This window comes from Ambystoma mexicanum, chromosome 6p (assembly GCF_040938575.1).
Source record: "Ambystoma mexicanum isolate Mex_15411 chromosome 6p, UKY_AmexF1_1, whole genome shotgun sequence".
NCBI lineage: Eukaryota > Metazoa > Chordata > Amphibia > Caudata > Ambystomatidae > Ambystoma > Ambystoma mexicanum.
The window spans coordinates 1357270466-1357285073 of NC_090935.1; the positions used below are offsets into that span (position 1 = coordinate 1357270466).

The 14608-nt window shown below is 45.0% G+C and overlaps 1 protein-coding gene and 1 long non-coding RNA gene across 2 annotated transcripts in view; one reads left to right on the top strand and one right to left on the bottom strand.

The window, feature by feature from the left end:
* Window positions 1–1407, bottom strand: part of LOC138510418 (uncharacterized) — a 380472-nt gene extending 379065 nt beyond the window's left edge. The window contains exon 1 of the long non-coding RNA XR_011280381.1: window positions 340–1407. This is a non-coding gene — a long non-coding RNA (uncharacterized lncRNA). The remainder of the gene's footprint in view (window positions 1–339) is intronic.
* The window catches only part of ZDHHC21 (zinc finger DHHC-type palmitoyltransferase 21), a 325920-nt gene that overhangs the window by 169814 nt on the left and 141498 nt on the right, over window positions 1–14608 (top strand). The window lies entirely within an intron of this gene.

Consider the following 14608-nt stretch of genomic DNA (forward strand, 5'->3'; position numbering starts at 1 on the left):
CTGCTGGCATGTCTATGCCATTTTGCGAGCATGAGCAGCCTACCTGGATCAGGCTTACATTTTGGATGTCTACTTTTTTCTTGCCCGACTAGAAAAAATAATAAACCGACAATGCCTTTTCTAAAAAAAAAAAAAAGAAAACATTTAAAATGACCTTAATCTAGAACATGTTGTAATGTTAAAGGCGTCCAATGACAATGCATAGACTGAATTGGAGTAGTTCACTGCGATCAAGTATTTTCGGTATGCCAGTAGAAAAAGGTGCGATATCCTGTTTCTAGACCAATAGAAAGTTACTAGGAAATACAAATACATCTGTATTGTGACACTTATTCTTACCTCGTTTATTTGCATGTTGGCTGTTTATTTCTTTTCAGGATAGTGTTCTTTTCTGTTTTCGCTGCACGCCACAAGGGTTGTAGTTTTCAGTATAGTGCGGAAGAGGCGAGCTGCTCAACTCGAGGCAATAGTTTGCCTCGGATTTTGACAGCAGGTTTATGAAGATGAGTAAATGAATGTGTGCGCTGCAGTGATGTGCCATTAAGCTATAAGATTGCATCTGTGCGGTTTGATAGCGAGGAACTTCTAGTAGGACATTGGAGTCTCCGATGTCTAGCCTCCACTATGAGATGACTGTTCATGAATGTTATTGTGCCCAACACTGATGCGCTGAAATGAACACTGGTCAGGACTGATGGTGTTTCGTCGCTGAAATGAACACTGGTCAGGACTGATGGTGTTTCGTCGCTGAAATGAACACTGGTCAAGACTGATGGTGTTTCGTCGCTGAAATGAACACTCTTCGGGACTGATGGTGTTTCGTCGCTGAAATGAACACTCTTCGGGACTGATGGTGTTTCGTCGCTGAAATGAACACTCTTCGGGACTGATGGTGTTTCGTCACATGTTTAGAGGCATCTACAGAAAACCTAAGTGCTGATGTTCCAATCCTTCACTGGGAATTATGGGTGATCTGAGATCTGGGTGGAGGAGGGGGTGAGGGAGAGCAACCCAAATGCATGCATTGAATCTATCGGCGGTTTTCTCTCCCAACCTCCCTCGGCCTCTTCACCGACATTCCTTCAGCAGCATCCGCTCATCTGGGACCCAGAACGCTGCACTGCCCCTCCTATTTTCGGACTTCATTCCTCTGACTTCCGTTGTCCCTTCTTTCAGCATGCTTGTTGAGCAGGGTTGTGTGATGCCCTTCATTTGTCTGCCCCAAAAACGAATTAATATCGTAATTGGACAGGAAGCAGCCTCGAGAGATTGAGGTCATGTGGAAATCTTATCGGATCACACAACCCTCATGCCTACTTGGACGAGTTTGCAAATGGCATATAAAACAAATTACACCATTTTTCTGGGTGCCTCCAAACTCCAAAATGCCAAGACAGAAGTGCAATGATCGTGTGAGTTTCCACAAATGGAGGAAACATTATCAATGGCGTTGTGTTGCTTGAAATGAGTGACTCGGCCAGATGTCGTGTTTGTCTGTGTGGTTTTGGCATGGTGTACATTTTGCAGCTTCTGCTCACGTCCGCAGTTGCCAGGATAGGGAATTAGAGACAAGATTGATGGCAGTAGAACATCCAGAGCCACCATAAGCGGATCAGTATTTTTAACATATTTGAACCCTTAATTCAAAAGCTCCAAGTCCGGATGACCTTTGTGAGACCTTTTTGTTGTTTCCAACTCCAGCTTTTTTTTTTTTTCTGTGGCAACATTTCCGGGCTTGTTTCTCGTCGCTGCAGGATGGATCAGCCACGTGCCCAAAAGAACCGTGGATGCTCTCAATCTTGCTGAAAGGATAACTTCCCTGTGCAAAATGAATCCAACCGAGCAGCCGAGGTGATGGAAGCTTATTTACATTTATAGTGGCAGACTGCCCCAAGACCAGACATTTGAGGGGAAGCACCTCTAAGTAAGCCTCTTGGAGTGGGATAACAACCAAAGGACTATCATTGGCTTATAGTAAATTGACTGACGTCTTAAGAGTTGTCTTTTCAGCGTTAGATCCTTGATCCATAGTGTGACATTAGTTGGCTACATGGTATTGTGACCTAGTCAATGGGCAAAGCACCACCTGATGACCCAATAGTAGGTAACAATCCATTGGTACAAGACGTTTTGCAGGGTTTCGGGAGGGGGGCACGGGAGGCTAACTATAGCAGAATATATAACCTGTTTAGCAAGTAATATGAATAACCATGTGGCGTTGTCTGCTACTTCTCTCACAGTTCAGTCCTATATCCATAAAACCATTCCAGGTAGTACATGTCTATGATTGTACCCAAGCACAGACCCATGCAGTCGGACTAGGTTTGTGGTCTAATGCGCAATCATTCATTTACTATATCACAAACAGTGCCCTTCTTAATCACAACATGTGCTCCTTTTATTAGAAACAATTCTGCAAAGGTTACATATTGCCACTGGTGGCTGCCTAACCCTCTCCAAAATATAAGTGTATCCTAGTAAACATAGATTGACTGGCGCCAAAAACCCTAATACCACAAACTGATAACCTGATTTTTTGTCAACAGATGTAGAGCATGAAATCTGTTAGAGGAGAGAGTAGCTTTATGCTCTTTTTGATTTTACTGCTGTTTAATTTGAACTGCCACTTTGTTTACATGGGTACAGTCGAAGAGAATAAATATGTGATAGCCAATGAGGACGTTGTTCTTCTTTGATTTGTCCACAGATGGGAGGCATGCTCATGCAGTTAAACTGGTGCCACTGCGTGGCGGTGTCCATATTACCACTTAACCCCATCACTGAAACGGGGGGCGGGGGGGGCGGCAATGACCTTCCAAAGATTTTTTTCTTGAAATTCCAATCCCCTTTGCTGGTGTTATGCCAACCATAACTTGTATTGCATGGCCTCCACTTTTGGCGCACTGCAGCCATTCATTCTGCATGTGGAAGTTACAGGATATGAAGAGCCATTTCACTGCATGCTGGCTATAAAGCTAATCTATTTAGAAGTAGACCGGATTGAATGTGTGTGAGCAAGGTGTGTCCGTATCGAGTGCGGTATCAAGAGGTCATGTAGAAGGGGTGGCACAGTGATACTGAGTTATAGCGATCACTGCCGATAGCAAGACTTTGTGGAACACTCCACTTGCCTTTAGGTGACCTTGTTGGCATAGCAGAGAGTGATTGGTGTGCCCGATAACTGAAGAGATCACACCATCTTCTGCCAGTGCCTTATCCTCTCCTTTGGCTTGCAACACAATAAAGGATTTCGCTTAAACTCCTTGGTTTTAAACTACTAAGACTCTTATGGGTCGAGCCCCTTGTTATCCCGGCGAGCACTTTACCTCCGATGACCCTGCCTGCTCTTTGGGATCTTTCCCACACCCTATGTATTCAACAGCACGCCTAAAGTGTTCAATTTAGAATAAGCACACAGCTTCCAGGTGCTCGTCTATGCATTTTAGTTCATGTGGGCAGAGGGTTGCGAAATGCTAGTCTGTGGAACTGGCGATAGGAAACTCCAGTCATGCCTGGTAAATGGTATTAAGCACGTTATAAAAAGCACAGTTATTATAATTATAACTATGAACCTGATTGATATGTGCTTTACCAGTTCGCCCTTCCACAATGCCCATTCTTTATTAATATATGCAAAATGGAAGGAGCTTCCTCTCAATTCAATTTAAAAGGGATACAACATGTGACTTGGATTTTACCAAACATTTGTGTATCTGGAAGGCGACTTGATCTAGATCCGGGGAGCATCGTCTACTCAGTGATATTTTCTATAACGGGCACTACTGGAACCCTCAATCCTTCATACACTTAATTTGTGCATCACATGCATCTGCACCCTGAGCCAGTGGTGCTCTTGTATGGCTATCTTCAAAGAGTGACATCACATTACCAATAGATAGCTGAATGTAGAGTACCTTTGGCTAAGAGAGCAGAATATATGGATCGAATCCTGATAATGCTTCTTTTGCGTGACGTGGCATTTTTAACCCATTTACCCCATGCTTTTTAATATTTGTAAGAGTTTGCAACATAAATATAGTTTGATAGAATGATTGTTTTCAAACTGTTGTGTAACACTCGGTTAACTTTTTCTTTGCGTGGGCATGCTTGCTTACACACTTTGTGATTTTGACCATCAGCTCAGATTAGATTTGTGAAAGTTGGTCTGTTCTGAACAAATTCTACCTGATCTTTCATCCTTCAGATCCTACCACAAAAGAAATGGGACGATCGCGCCTTTAGATCCAGTGAGAGGCGTTCTACACAAAGTTGAACAATGATGTGTAGAGCCCTGTGCTACTTTGTTGAACTCTTCTCATCATGCCTTACTTTTTTCTTGTAATTGAATTCGACCATAAAAGCTTACACAATCCAACAATATAAATAGATCCACATAATAGGTACACCGTACTAATAAGACATTAATTTGCAACAGTACAGAGTTTCAGCTTGTTTTGCAAATTAAGTGCTGAATATAAAAATTGCAAAACTGCCCAACGACAATGAGTTAAAATGGACAGCAAAAGGAATAACGCCAGATGACATTCTTTAAAATTAAGTTAATGTAAAGCTGGAATTAAACATGTCTTCCTGTGAGCCTTAGACAATGGACAAAAAAAGAAAATGTAAAAGGGACTCGGTTTCAGTGACACAAATGGGACAAACAAATAATAGGTCATCCACTGGTGGGATTACAAGACACATGCTTGTTTCACTGAGTTATGAGTTTCTCCAACTGCTTACCCCCTGTCCTCCGCTAACTCCCCCATTCATGTGGCCCTGGGTGTGGCAGTATTGTGCTTGGATCCTGGAAGTGACATATATTCAGGAAGAAACCCTTGTGGGTTTCATGGTTCTCACTGATATCAAGATAGCCTGAGGTCCTTCTGTCATTCTGATCAGGTTGGTTCAGCTCTGTTGGTGATGTCTTGGGACTTGTTATGCTAGGTGAAGATGTTTGAAGCCTTTATACAAGATTACAAAATGTACATTTCACTCTTCATACGTTCTACTGTTTTCTGAGTTTGTAGTCCGCTTTCCTTCATACATTTCGGGATCCTGTACATGGGGATGGGACCAGAGCCAAAATTGCTCAGTATTACTGTTAGTGCAAAACAACAACAACCACACACACACCTTCTTACAACACTCCTGCATGCTCCACCCTTCGTATCTGCCCTTCAGGCCATTTCCATTCACAATAATAGGTGGCAAGATTTTTATGGGGCAAAGGGGACTGTGGACCTAGGAGTATATTAATTACTATGGTCGGTAACTGTTCCATAATCCTACGCCCTGTCCAGTTTTTTCTGTTATTTGGAGAGACACCCAAAGCACTCGCTATATTGGGTTCGGAAATCTGCAATCGAACCAAAGAGGTTATTGAGCACTGCTTGACTGAGCTGAACATCACTCCGTGAAATTACATCCATAGAGTAGTGTTCGCATATGGAGTGTTGAAGTCCCAGTAGCTTCCCTGAAGATGACTACAATAAGTACACAGTTCTAAAAAGCAACGCATGCACCTTTGGCATGTGCAGAGCGATTGTGAAGACCTTTTGGAGAGGATTATTTTCTGTACTTTGTTAATTACAGGACGCACAGGACAACCAGTGTGAGATGGATGAATTCAGTTTAGGAGCCTGGTTAACTCAATCCAGACCTGCCAAAAAGTCCAGGGATTTAGACCTTTGCAAAGGAACACCCACCCAAACTCTGAGGAGGGATTAGGAAGACAGATTGGTAAGCAAATGTATTGATTATTTGAGGAAGTGGGTACACACCACCACCTTATCCTTGTGGGAGATAGTATATAGAGTCGATGCTCAAAGACACGTTGTTCACTTGCACGCCTGGCAGAGGTAAAAGCAGCCATAAAAGTCACCACTGCCAAGTGCATTTATGCAGTGGCAATGGTCTAAAGAATGCTTGTAGTAGAGAGAACAGGCTATATTAACAACCCAGACATCATGATGTACCTTAACTGAGAGAAAGAGCACACATGTGAAAAATACATCCACTTGCTGCAGTGTATTGCTCTGTCAGTTGGCTTCTTTGGTGCATGCAGGATGCCAATCTTTTCTTGACACAGGCCTAGGTGTCCATTAACACCTCCGGCACCAAGAGGCCAAGTATATCGATTGTGTCGGTAGGGAGTGGAGGTATCACTGTTCCATCTGCATGAGAAGGACTTGCATGAGAAGGACTTTCATGAAGAGAAGGGTCCTGTGGGAAGACATGTTACATGAATGAGGTCAAAAAACAGAAACTCTCCGGGCAATGTGACACTATCAGAATGAGGTTGCAGTTCTGAGAATCCCTGAACTTGGCTAGAAACTTTGCAATCACTGGAAGAGCGAGGCAAAACATAGGCTAACATTTTGCTTCCACTCCAAGTAAATCCATTCCCCAGGTTTCCAGATCCCAGGCCTTCAAGAGAAGAGTGCTTTCATGCAGCACATCTAGCTCCTTCACTCGCAAACCCCATGTCTGATCCGGAGGGAACAGTTTCCTAGTACCCACAATAGAACAAAAGGTCCTTGATGCAGAGTAGACCCCACAATCCTCCTCCCCCATTCACCAATTTACTCCCCCACCTTTGGGCCTTTTACTGTCATGCTGTGGTACAGCCCTGCAACCACCTTCCGCTCCTCTGCCCACCCCCTTTCTTTCTCTCCCTTTGTCAATGCAGGACTCAATCTACCCCAGTATCCCTTCCTCCTCACCTTTGTTCCTGCTCCTTTGCCATGTCTAGACCTCCTTCTTTCTTGAGCATGCCACGCTGAGCGTACTGATGTGGAACTAGTGTGTGTTTGCCATAATCGGGTAGGGAAAGTGGGCTTGGGAATAGCGTCACCATATGTGTATTTACCTCCATAATAGATCCCCTGACCCCAAAAATTGGTACGGGATGGAGACAGGGACCGATCGCGAGTCTGTCCTCTGATTCCAGCATTAGGCTAGGTAAAGCTTTAGCATCCTCATTTTGAGCCTGGCTAAGGGTAATAACAGGACACCAGGGATGACCAGGACCATCAGGTTCCAAAATCACCAGGCAGTCATTTGGAAAGAAAATGAGTCGCATCTGTGTTAGTCCCATAGCCTCTCTTCTGTTGTAAAGAAGACCTAGATGAAGCCAATGACATTCAGCCTCCGAGAAGGCATCAAAGAGGACTTTGTATTGAGTGAGAGGCCAAGGTTTAAAGAAGGTCCAGCAGAGTCTGAAGATTGGATGCAACATGAACTGGGCTGGCGGCGTGGATGAGTCGGTCTTCTAGGTAGGGGTTCACATGTACATGCTGGACCTGGAAGTGGGTCCCCACAGAGAGCATTACTTTCATGAACGCTCAAGGTGATGATTTTAGGTCGGAAAGAAGCTTCTATTGGAAATGACTGCTTGCCACCAAAAATTGGCAGTTGCAGCAAAGCTGTGGCCAGATTGGGATGTGAAGATAGGCATCCTTGAACTCCAGTAGTCGTCGTAGTCCTAGTCAATCTTCCTGATGAAGAAGCAATTAAATATGCACTGGAGAGAAACTTCTCTTAAGATAGGTAGAGGTTGAGGCAAGGGGTAAAATTCAGAGTATGATTTACTGGCACTCTGAATAGCCTAAAAAAGAAACCATAATCTCTTCCTGAAAGAGAAAATGAATGGAAAGAGTGACCTCCTTGATGGTGTTAAAATCAAATAGATTCTGGGTCTCTTATGACAAATCCAGGCACCCAACCTGCAGAATGGGAGGGCATAAATGATGGTCACTGATATGGGAGTAAAAATTCCTGGATGACCGCAGAAGGTAGCCACTGGTCTAAGGAGATGTTCTTCTTAGCTGGCAGAGATGTGTTTTACTGTGGAGTGAAGTGCAATGACCCTCTAAAAGGATGGTGGTGCACTGAATCCTTTTAGTTGTTAATTGTTGCTTGTTTGTGGTGGTGTACGTCGAGGGAGACATCTGCTTGATGCTGCTTGTGGTCTTGAAACTCCCTAAAACCTTGCCCAGTACCTGCTCCTGTCTGATCTACACTGCTGCGATTGAAATGGCTTAGCTGAGTTTTGTTAGAACAACCAAAGATTTAGTCGACTGTGTAGAAGTATTTTGTTTGGTTAGATACTAATCGGTTGAAGAATGGTTCAAATCTACTCACTAAAAGGAAAGGTCCAAGGTTCTACCATGTATGTTCTAGGTGTGTTTTTCCATCCTCAAGCAGGCTTGTTTCCTGGCCTTTGTTCACTGCCCTAGATGCTGTCTATGTGGTGGACTGTGCACTCTTAGCATGTTGGCCGCCACCTTTCTTGCCTGCCTCCGAGGGAAAGAAGAGCTTTGGTATGCCATAGTCCAAGTAACTTCTAACAACTTCCTAATCGGGGGACTTAGTGTTTTGAAGGGTGCTACTCTGCTAGAAGGTCTATTCCAAAGCATGGCCTTTGCCACAACAGATAATTGGCCCCAGGGTGAAAAAAGCCAGGCAAAGATTCTCAGAAGGAATGAGCCTGTGCTCCACATCCACGTTTTTGCTAACTACAAGGGGAGTAACAATGCTTTTATCAGACTTGTTGTGCCTCTATCAAGGCCCCCATGTGAAAACGAAGACCAGTGCGAGCCTGCCTCCCCAGAAAGGATTGAAGAAAGGACCCCTTCATCAGAGGAGAGAACCACTGGAATGTATTCCCCCAAAATGTCATTAGGTCCGACATTCTTTCATTCAATGAACTGGCGGAGGACAGAGCCTCACCCTCCACATTGCCTAGATCTCTAGTGTCTTCAATGAGGATTGGCCCTCGTCTGTGAGAGAGTTTCCTTCAAGCAAAGAAAGTGAGAGATTCTGCCAGAACTACAGCAACCTGAGGGCTGGGGGGCTCCAGTAGGTTAACTATATTGGGCTGCAGCAGAGGCTAAGCAGGAGTGGTAACTATCCTTGTAAGCTGGTTGCGAGGAGGAAGGTGTGCATGAAGAATTAAGAGGAAGGAATGCAATGAGCCTGCACATTAGCTCAAGAATCAAGAGTGCCTGGAGGGAAGCAGTGTCCATTCAGCCCCTGGCGAAAATTGTTTAGAGTAAGAGACCCTGTTAAAGGAAGGGCACAGCCTGCTTCTGAATGAACCTTGCAACCCTAGCAATTGTGGAATGTGTTGGCTGTTCAGGAAATCGGAGAAAGCCTAGGGCCATTGGTTGATGATATGATAAGGCATTTATAACGCGCCTATACACAAGTGTTTCAAGGCGCGACGAGGCAAGGGAGGAGAAACAGAGGGAAGACGGAGACAACGGTCCTACTGGGCCCAGAGACATTGAGATTGCGCAGCGGAGGGGGGTAAGAGGGAAAGTGCGAGAGGAAAGGGGAGGGGGGAAGTACAGTACATAGGATAACAGTAAATAAATAAAGACAATAAATAAAAGTGCGGCCAGCTGGTGGCAAGTGCAAGGGTAAGTGCAGACATCAGGTGTCAAGTGCAAATAGGGGCTGTAGGGATGCAGAACAGTCCCTGATTGCAAGGGTTGCCAGAGGGGCAGTGCAGGTGTTCAACTGGCAGGGAGGGGACGTGGCCCCGAGATCAGAGGGTAACCAGGTAACCAGTGCAGTTTCAGATTCAGACAGGAGCTCAGCAGGGGAGAGGAGGAGAGAAAGCAGAAGCAAAGAAGAAGGTGTTGAGGTGCTTCCGGAACAAGAGATGGTTCTCCTTAAGTTTCAGAGAGGCAGAGAGGCTGTTCCAGAGCGAGGCCCCAGCAGAAGAAAGAGATCTACCACCAACTTGCTGCTTGCAAAAGCAACTGATTCTGAGGGAGTTGGAGGCAGATGAGCAAAGAGCTCGAGAAGGAAGATATTTAGGAACCCTTGTCATAGCTTCCTCAACCCCCGCTAAAGAGGATACAATGAAAACCGTCATCCTATGGCATCTGCAGGCCCGTCAACCATTTTGATGTGCATAATAAGTGGGGATAACTGGAGTCTGTTTCAAAAGGTTTATCGCTGTGGGACCCAGAAGGTTCTTTAAAGGTGAGTGCAAAGTGAGAATGGTAGCCCAAGGCATTAGCGCCACAAAAGACTGGTGGAAGACTTTGCTTGCTGAAACAAAGCTCTGGATGATTTATCTCTTGAGAAAGGAACTTCAGACTTTGGTCAATTACTAGTTTAGCCCCAGATTGGGGATCATCTGGACCTGACCAAGTAGAAAGTTTAGGCCCGGTTCTGGGATCCTTGAACTGATGTCTGGTAGGTTGAGAACCTGAAGAGTTCTTTGCGGGCAGATGGCCTTTGGTAATAAGTCACTGGGCAGTGAGCTATGGAAAAGGGTGTATTTACAGTCTTATGTTTCATTCTTAGCATGAAAACCTTGAAGGCGCCAGCAGAGGTTTGGTGAAAAATCTTCCAATTATGTAATCCGGCCCCCAATGAATGGACAAAAGGAGCATTGCACAGTAAACCGAGTTCCCATAAATGATCCGACCCGAGGTACTGAAGGCAGAGCATGTGGTGGTCTGATGCAGGGGACTGCCAGTCGCAAGCGATGAAGGGGGAAAAGCTAGGTTAGTGGGCCAACAAATTCCCTACAGAAGTGGCAAGCCAACCAACCCAATCCAGATAGAGAATAGGACTGAAGAGCGATTATCGAGGGCAGTGTATGCAGGAGCATGTTTATTTTGTTGCGAGTGTGTTCTCGCGTGCATGCAGGAAGGAATTAGGCCGGAACAAGACAGATCTGTGATCTGCCAAAAATTGGCTTGCCGGAGCGCCGTTCCATGAAGACCCGAGTCCCCCCCCCCTTCCTCCTCTCTTCCCCTGACTGCCGCAAGTCTCTCACATTTTACGGTCATGGTGACTATTCTGACAGATGAAATGATCAGAATGCCAAGTGTGTATCGCATGCTCCGAAGGAACGCACGATTGAATTGCGCCCCCAAGACACTGGCAATCCAAAGCACTCTATTCATTGAACGTGATTTGATTCCCTGTGTCGGTAGTTATTTTCGACATTGTACTTGAGTCTTTCCCCAAAGACTGCCCTGGGATCTTTGAAGACTGAACTCTTTGGACTCTGCCAATCCTGGACTCTGAGGCCTCCTTACTCTTGCCACTCTGGACCCTGGGAGCTCGGGACACTGACACTCTGCAACTTCTACCCGGTCCTTTCATATATTCTTGATTAATGTATTGTATTGGAAAGACATGATGCTCCTTTGGTAAATCTATCAGAATGTTATAATTGTTTAATACAATGTGTTCTAACCCTTTCAGAAACTTTGTTATACTTTGTAAAACTAGAACATACTGCTTAGTGTCATTTTTCAGAGAAATTTAAAAGAACTGTTTTTAAAGCTTCTCATCATTTGTCTCTTTGTGGAAGACGCCATTATTGCTTCTCAAAGGAAACCATCCAAACCCTGAAGGGGGCGCTGCCTTCAGCTGGGGCTGTGGCTTCCACCTTGAGTGAATATGAGTGCAGTAAACCATATTCGGGTTTTCAGATGCCAGGAAACTACACGTTGGCGCAGGCATGAGTACTGAGTATGCAGGCGTAAAGCTCGACACCAGGCTGTTGGGAACTGGAATGTTGTTGGTGTGCATATATCTTTCAGCATCTACGTAAAGAACAAGAGACTTTTTAGCTATGCCAGAATACATCGTCTGGCAAGAGGATGCTAAACCAAATTGCCAGGAGATGCTGTCAAATTCGCAATGAACCCTCTCTCATGTCACCCGGTATTTACATGTCGATTTAAAGATTGTTGCAAAATGTAGTTACAACGAAGGTAGTCTTTTTGAGAGATTTTAACTTCCCTACAAATAAAATCTAGAATGATTTCAGACCGTTTTAGATATGAGCCCTTACCTTTTCCACCAAATGTTGGTCACGTTGCAGGTGCTGTGGCGCTGCATCTTAAGGATGCCTGTTGCCTCCTCACAATAGAGTAGAAACACAGACATGACCTCTACATCTCAACATGGAAAACTAGCATGCTCAGTTTAGAGTGCTCGCCTTCAGTCTATGGACTGCATCTAAGGGCTTATCTGTTGGGGGGGTTGGGGGGAGGGGGTTGTACTTTAAAATGCAATTAAGTATTAAACCACTCCCACCTGAGGGGCATCTGCGCACTGTACGGAAATATGACATAATACAAGTGCATAATTTAGAATCCACCTGAAGACCGGAATGCCAAACTTAACAAATGACTCTTTAAGCAGGTAGGGAACACGGACAGCATTGATAGGCTCAGCGTACCCAAACTCTGGAGCTGCATTTGAGAAGATATGACACTGTAACAGGGGTCCTCAAGGGCAAAATAAGTTACGACTAGTAGTCCAAAAAGGAGACAGGCAGAAAAGTGACGTTGTTTATTACAGCTGGGCAAGCACAGATCAAACAGCACAGTGGAACAGAACTGGTTGATGAGATCTGACAAACTGGTGCCTAGCTGACAACATTTCTATACTGCTAATACAATGTGCATGGAGTTTGAAACAGTTGCACTTCAAACCTCCCGTCTTTTCACTTCCCACAAAGCTAACTGCTTAGAATACGCCATGCATCTATAGCTACACATACACCCATCAAACATGATTGGAGCTAACAGACCCGCCCTCTCACAGCTCTTCTCTTCCCTGTGTGGCACCACATTGCTTCCCAATACACCCGCAAACAGTTTGCAAATTGTAGTAACATATTTGTGCTGACCTCTGGGCCTCTGTTCATCTGCCATTGGTCAGTACTAAAAAGGAAGGAACACGAGACACCCTGAACTAGTTGGAAGGGAAACATTTACTCAGCGCGCCCCCATTCCACATCCTCGTTCCCATACCCGCTGGCTAACGGGCGATTTGAAACCACCTAGGTGCCATGCAAGTACTTCTCTGGGTCAGGTTGATTTTTCCAGCTCCCGCGAGTAGCCGTAGGGCTGGCTCGCCGACCTTGATTACATCTCCCGGTGCCGTTCCCAGTGACTGCGGCCTGCTGGAGACGAGCAACCTGAATTCAAACCCCCCCCCCCCGCACCCCTCAGCCGAGGTGCATGAGCTATGTGTAAAGTAGGCCTACATGGTGAAGCTCAACCTGTGGCACCCCCATGGATAGAGTTTGCCTGCCTTTTCACTTTTCTCACATTTGTACATACAGGTTCCTTGTGTCCATGTTGTCATACAGGCTGTATATATGTTCCTGTATATGTTCCTTGTTCCCCTCCATGCCTGATCCGTGGACTGGCCACAGCTCCCAGAGTCCCCCTTGTTTCTACCTAGGAGGTCTCCCAGTCCATCCCCCCCTTATTCCTGCAGTTATTAGGTGCGCCCCACTGTCTGGCGCTGAATCAGCACCTTCATTACAGCACAATGAGGCACCACTCACCCGAGGACTGTAGGTTGTGCCGATTTGCCCCTTAAATCACCCCACATGACTGCAGGCAGTGGTCATTATCCAGTCACTGGTATCCAGTGGGGATCATGCATGGTGGGGGGAAGGTGAAGCGCAAGAGGCACCTCAAGAGGTGGCTCAAGGTTAAGTTCCTTGATTAAAGACGCGTACCACTAATGAGAAATACCTTAAAAGGATAGCTTAATAGCTATAATATTAAAAGTGAAACAATACTAAATAAGTCACTTCTACATTACATCTAAAAATATTGAATTTATGTCACAACAAAACTTCTTGGAATTCAATGGGTGTGGAAAGTGATCTATACAACACAAACACAATAAAACCCATATATAGCATATTTGCGTAGTCCAGTTGCATCAGTATAAAGCATACCTCAATGATTTGTCTGCAGTAAAAGACTCACAGAAGCACAACACGCTGTCTTAAAATACATTCACACAACCTTAACCACTGTACCAACATGTGCACACATTTGAAGGCTACTCTTAAACGGGGTGCAGACAATGCTTATTATCTAAGAGGAAGAGTACACTTGCCATTGAGTCATAGCCAGTGTTTCTCTCCATTTTCCACCCTCGGGCATTACTTTGAATCTATAATGACTATTTCTGTCTTGTCTGGATTCAGTTTGAACAAATGTATCTCCATGCAAGTGACTTCTTCAATCAGCAGATTGAGATTTCTGAGCCGTCTCTAGCCAGCTTTGTATGGAGACATAAGTGTTATCAGCAAAGTGGTGACCTGGCAGTCCATGGCTGTGGAAGATATCATTTAGTGGCCATTGTGACGTGCTTGTATGAGTCAGACAAAGAGGTGGCATGATAAGAACACTTCTGTATTAAATAAAAAAAAGAAAGCGGCCTAACGCTCCCTATTCTATAAGGTATTCCCTACCTAGCTAAGGAAATCTCGGGTGCTGGCCGTTAGGGTGGTTGTCCAAATGAAAGTCCTGTGCTCTGTCCAAAACTACCTAACTCTAGCCTAACTACCTAACTCAAGTGTTCTTGCTTCACTTTGGTTACTGTTAATGATAAGTATTACGGTGAGGGAGATTTCTCCAGAGTCTTTGTTTATCTTTGCCAGAGTTACTGAGACAAGGGAGATCACACCAGATGCTTTGATCAGCTTTACAAGAATTACTCCTTGCTTCTCATTTGGCGTCTTGGTTGACGGATTTGAACTTCCCGGGCAGGTGCTTCTTCATGCTGGCTTCTCTCTGGTTTCTGTGATTCCTCTTCA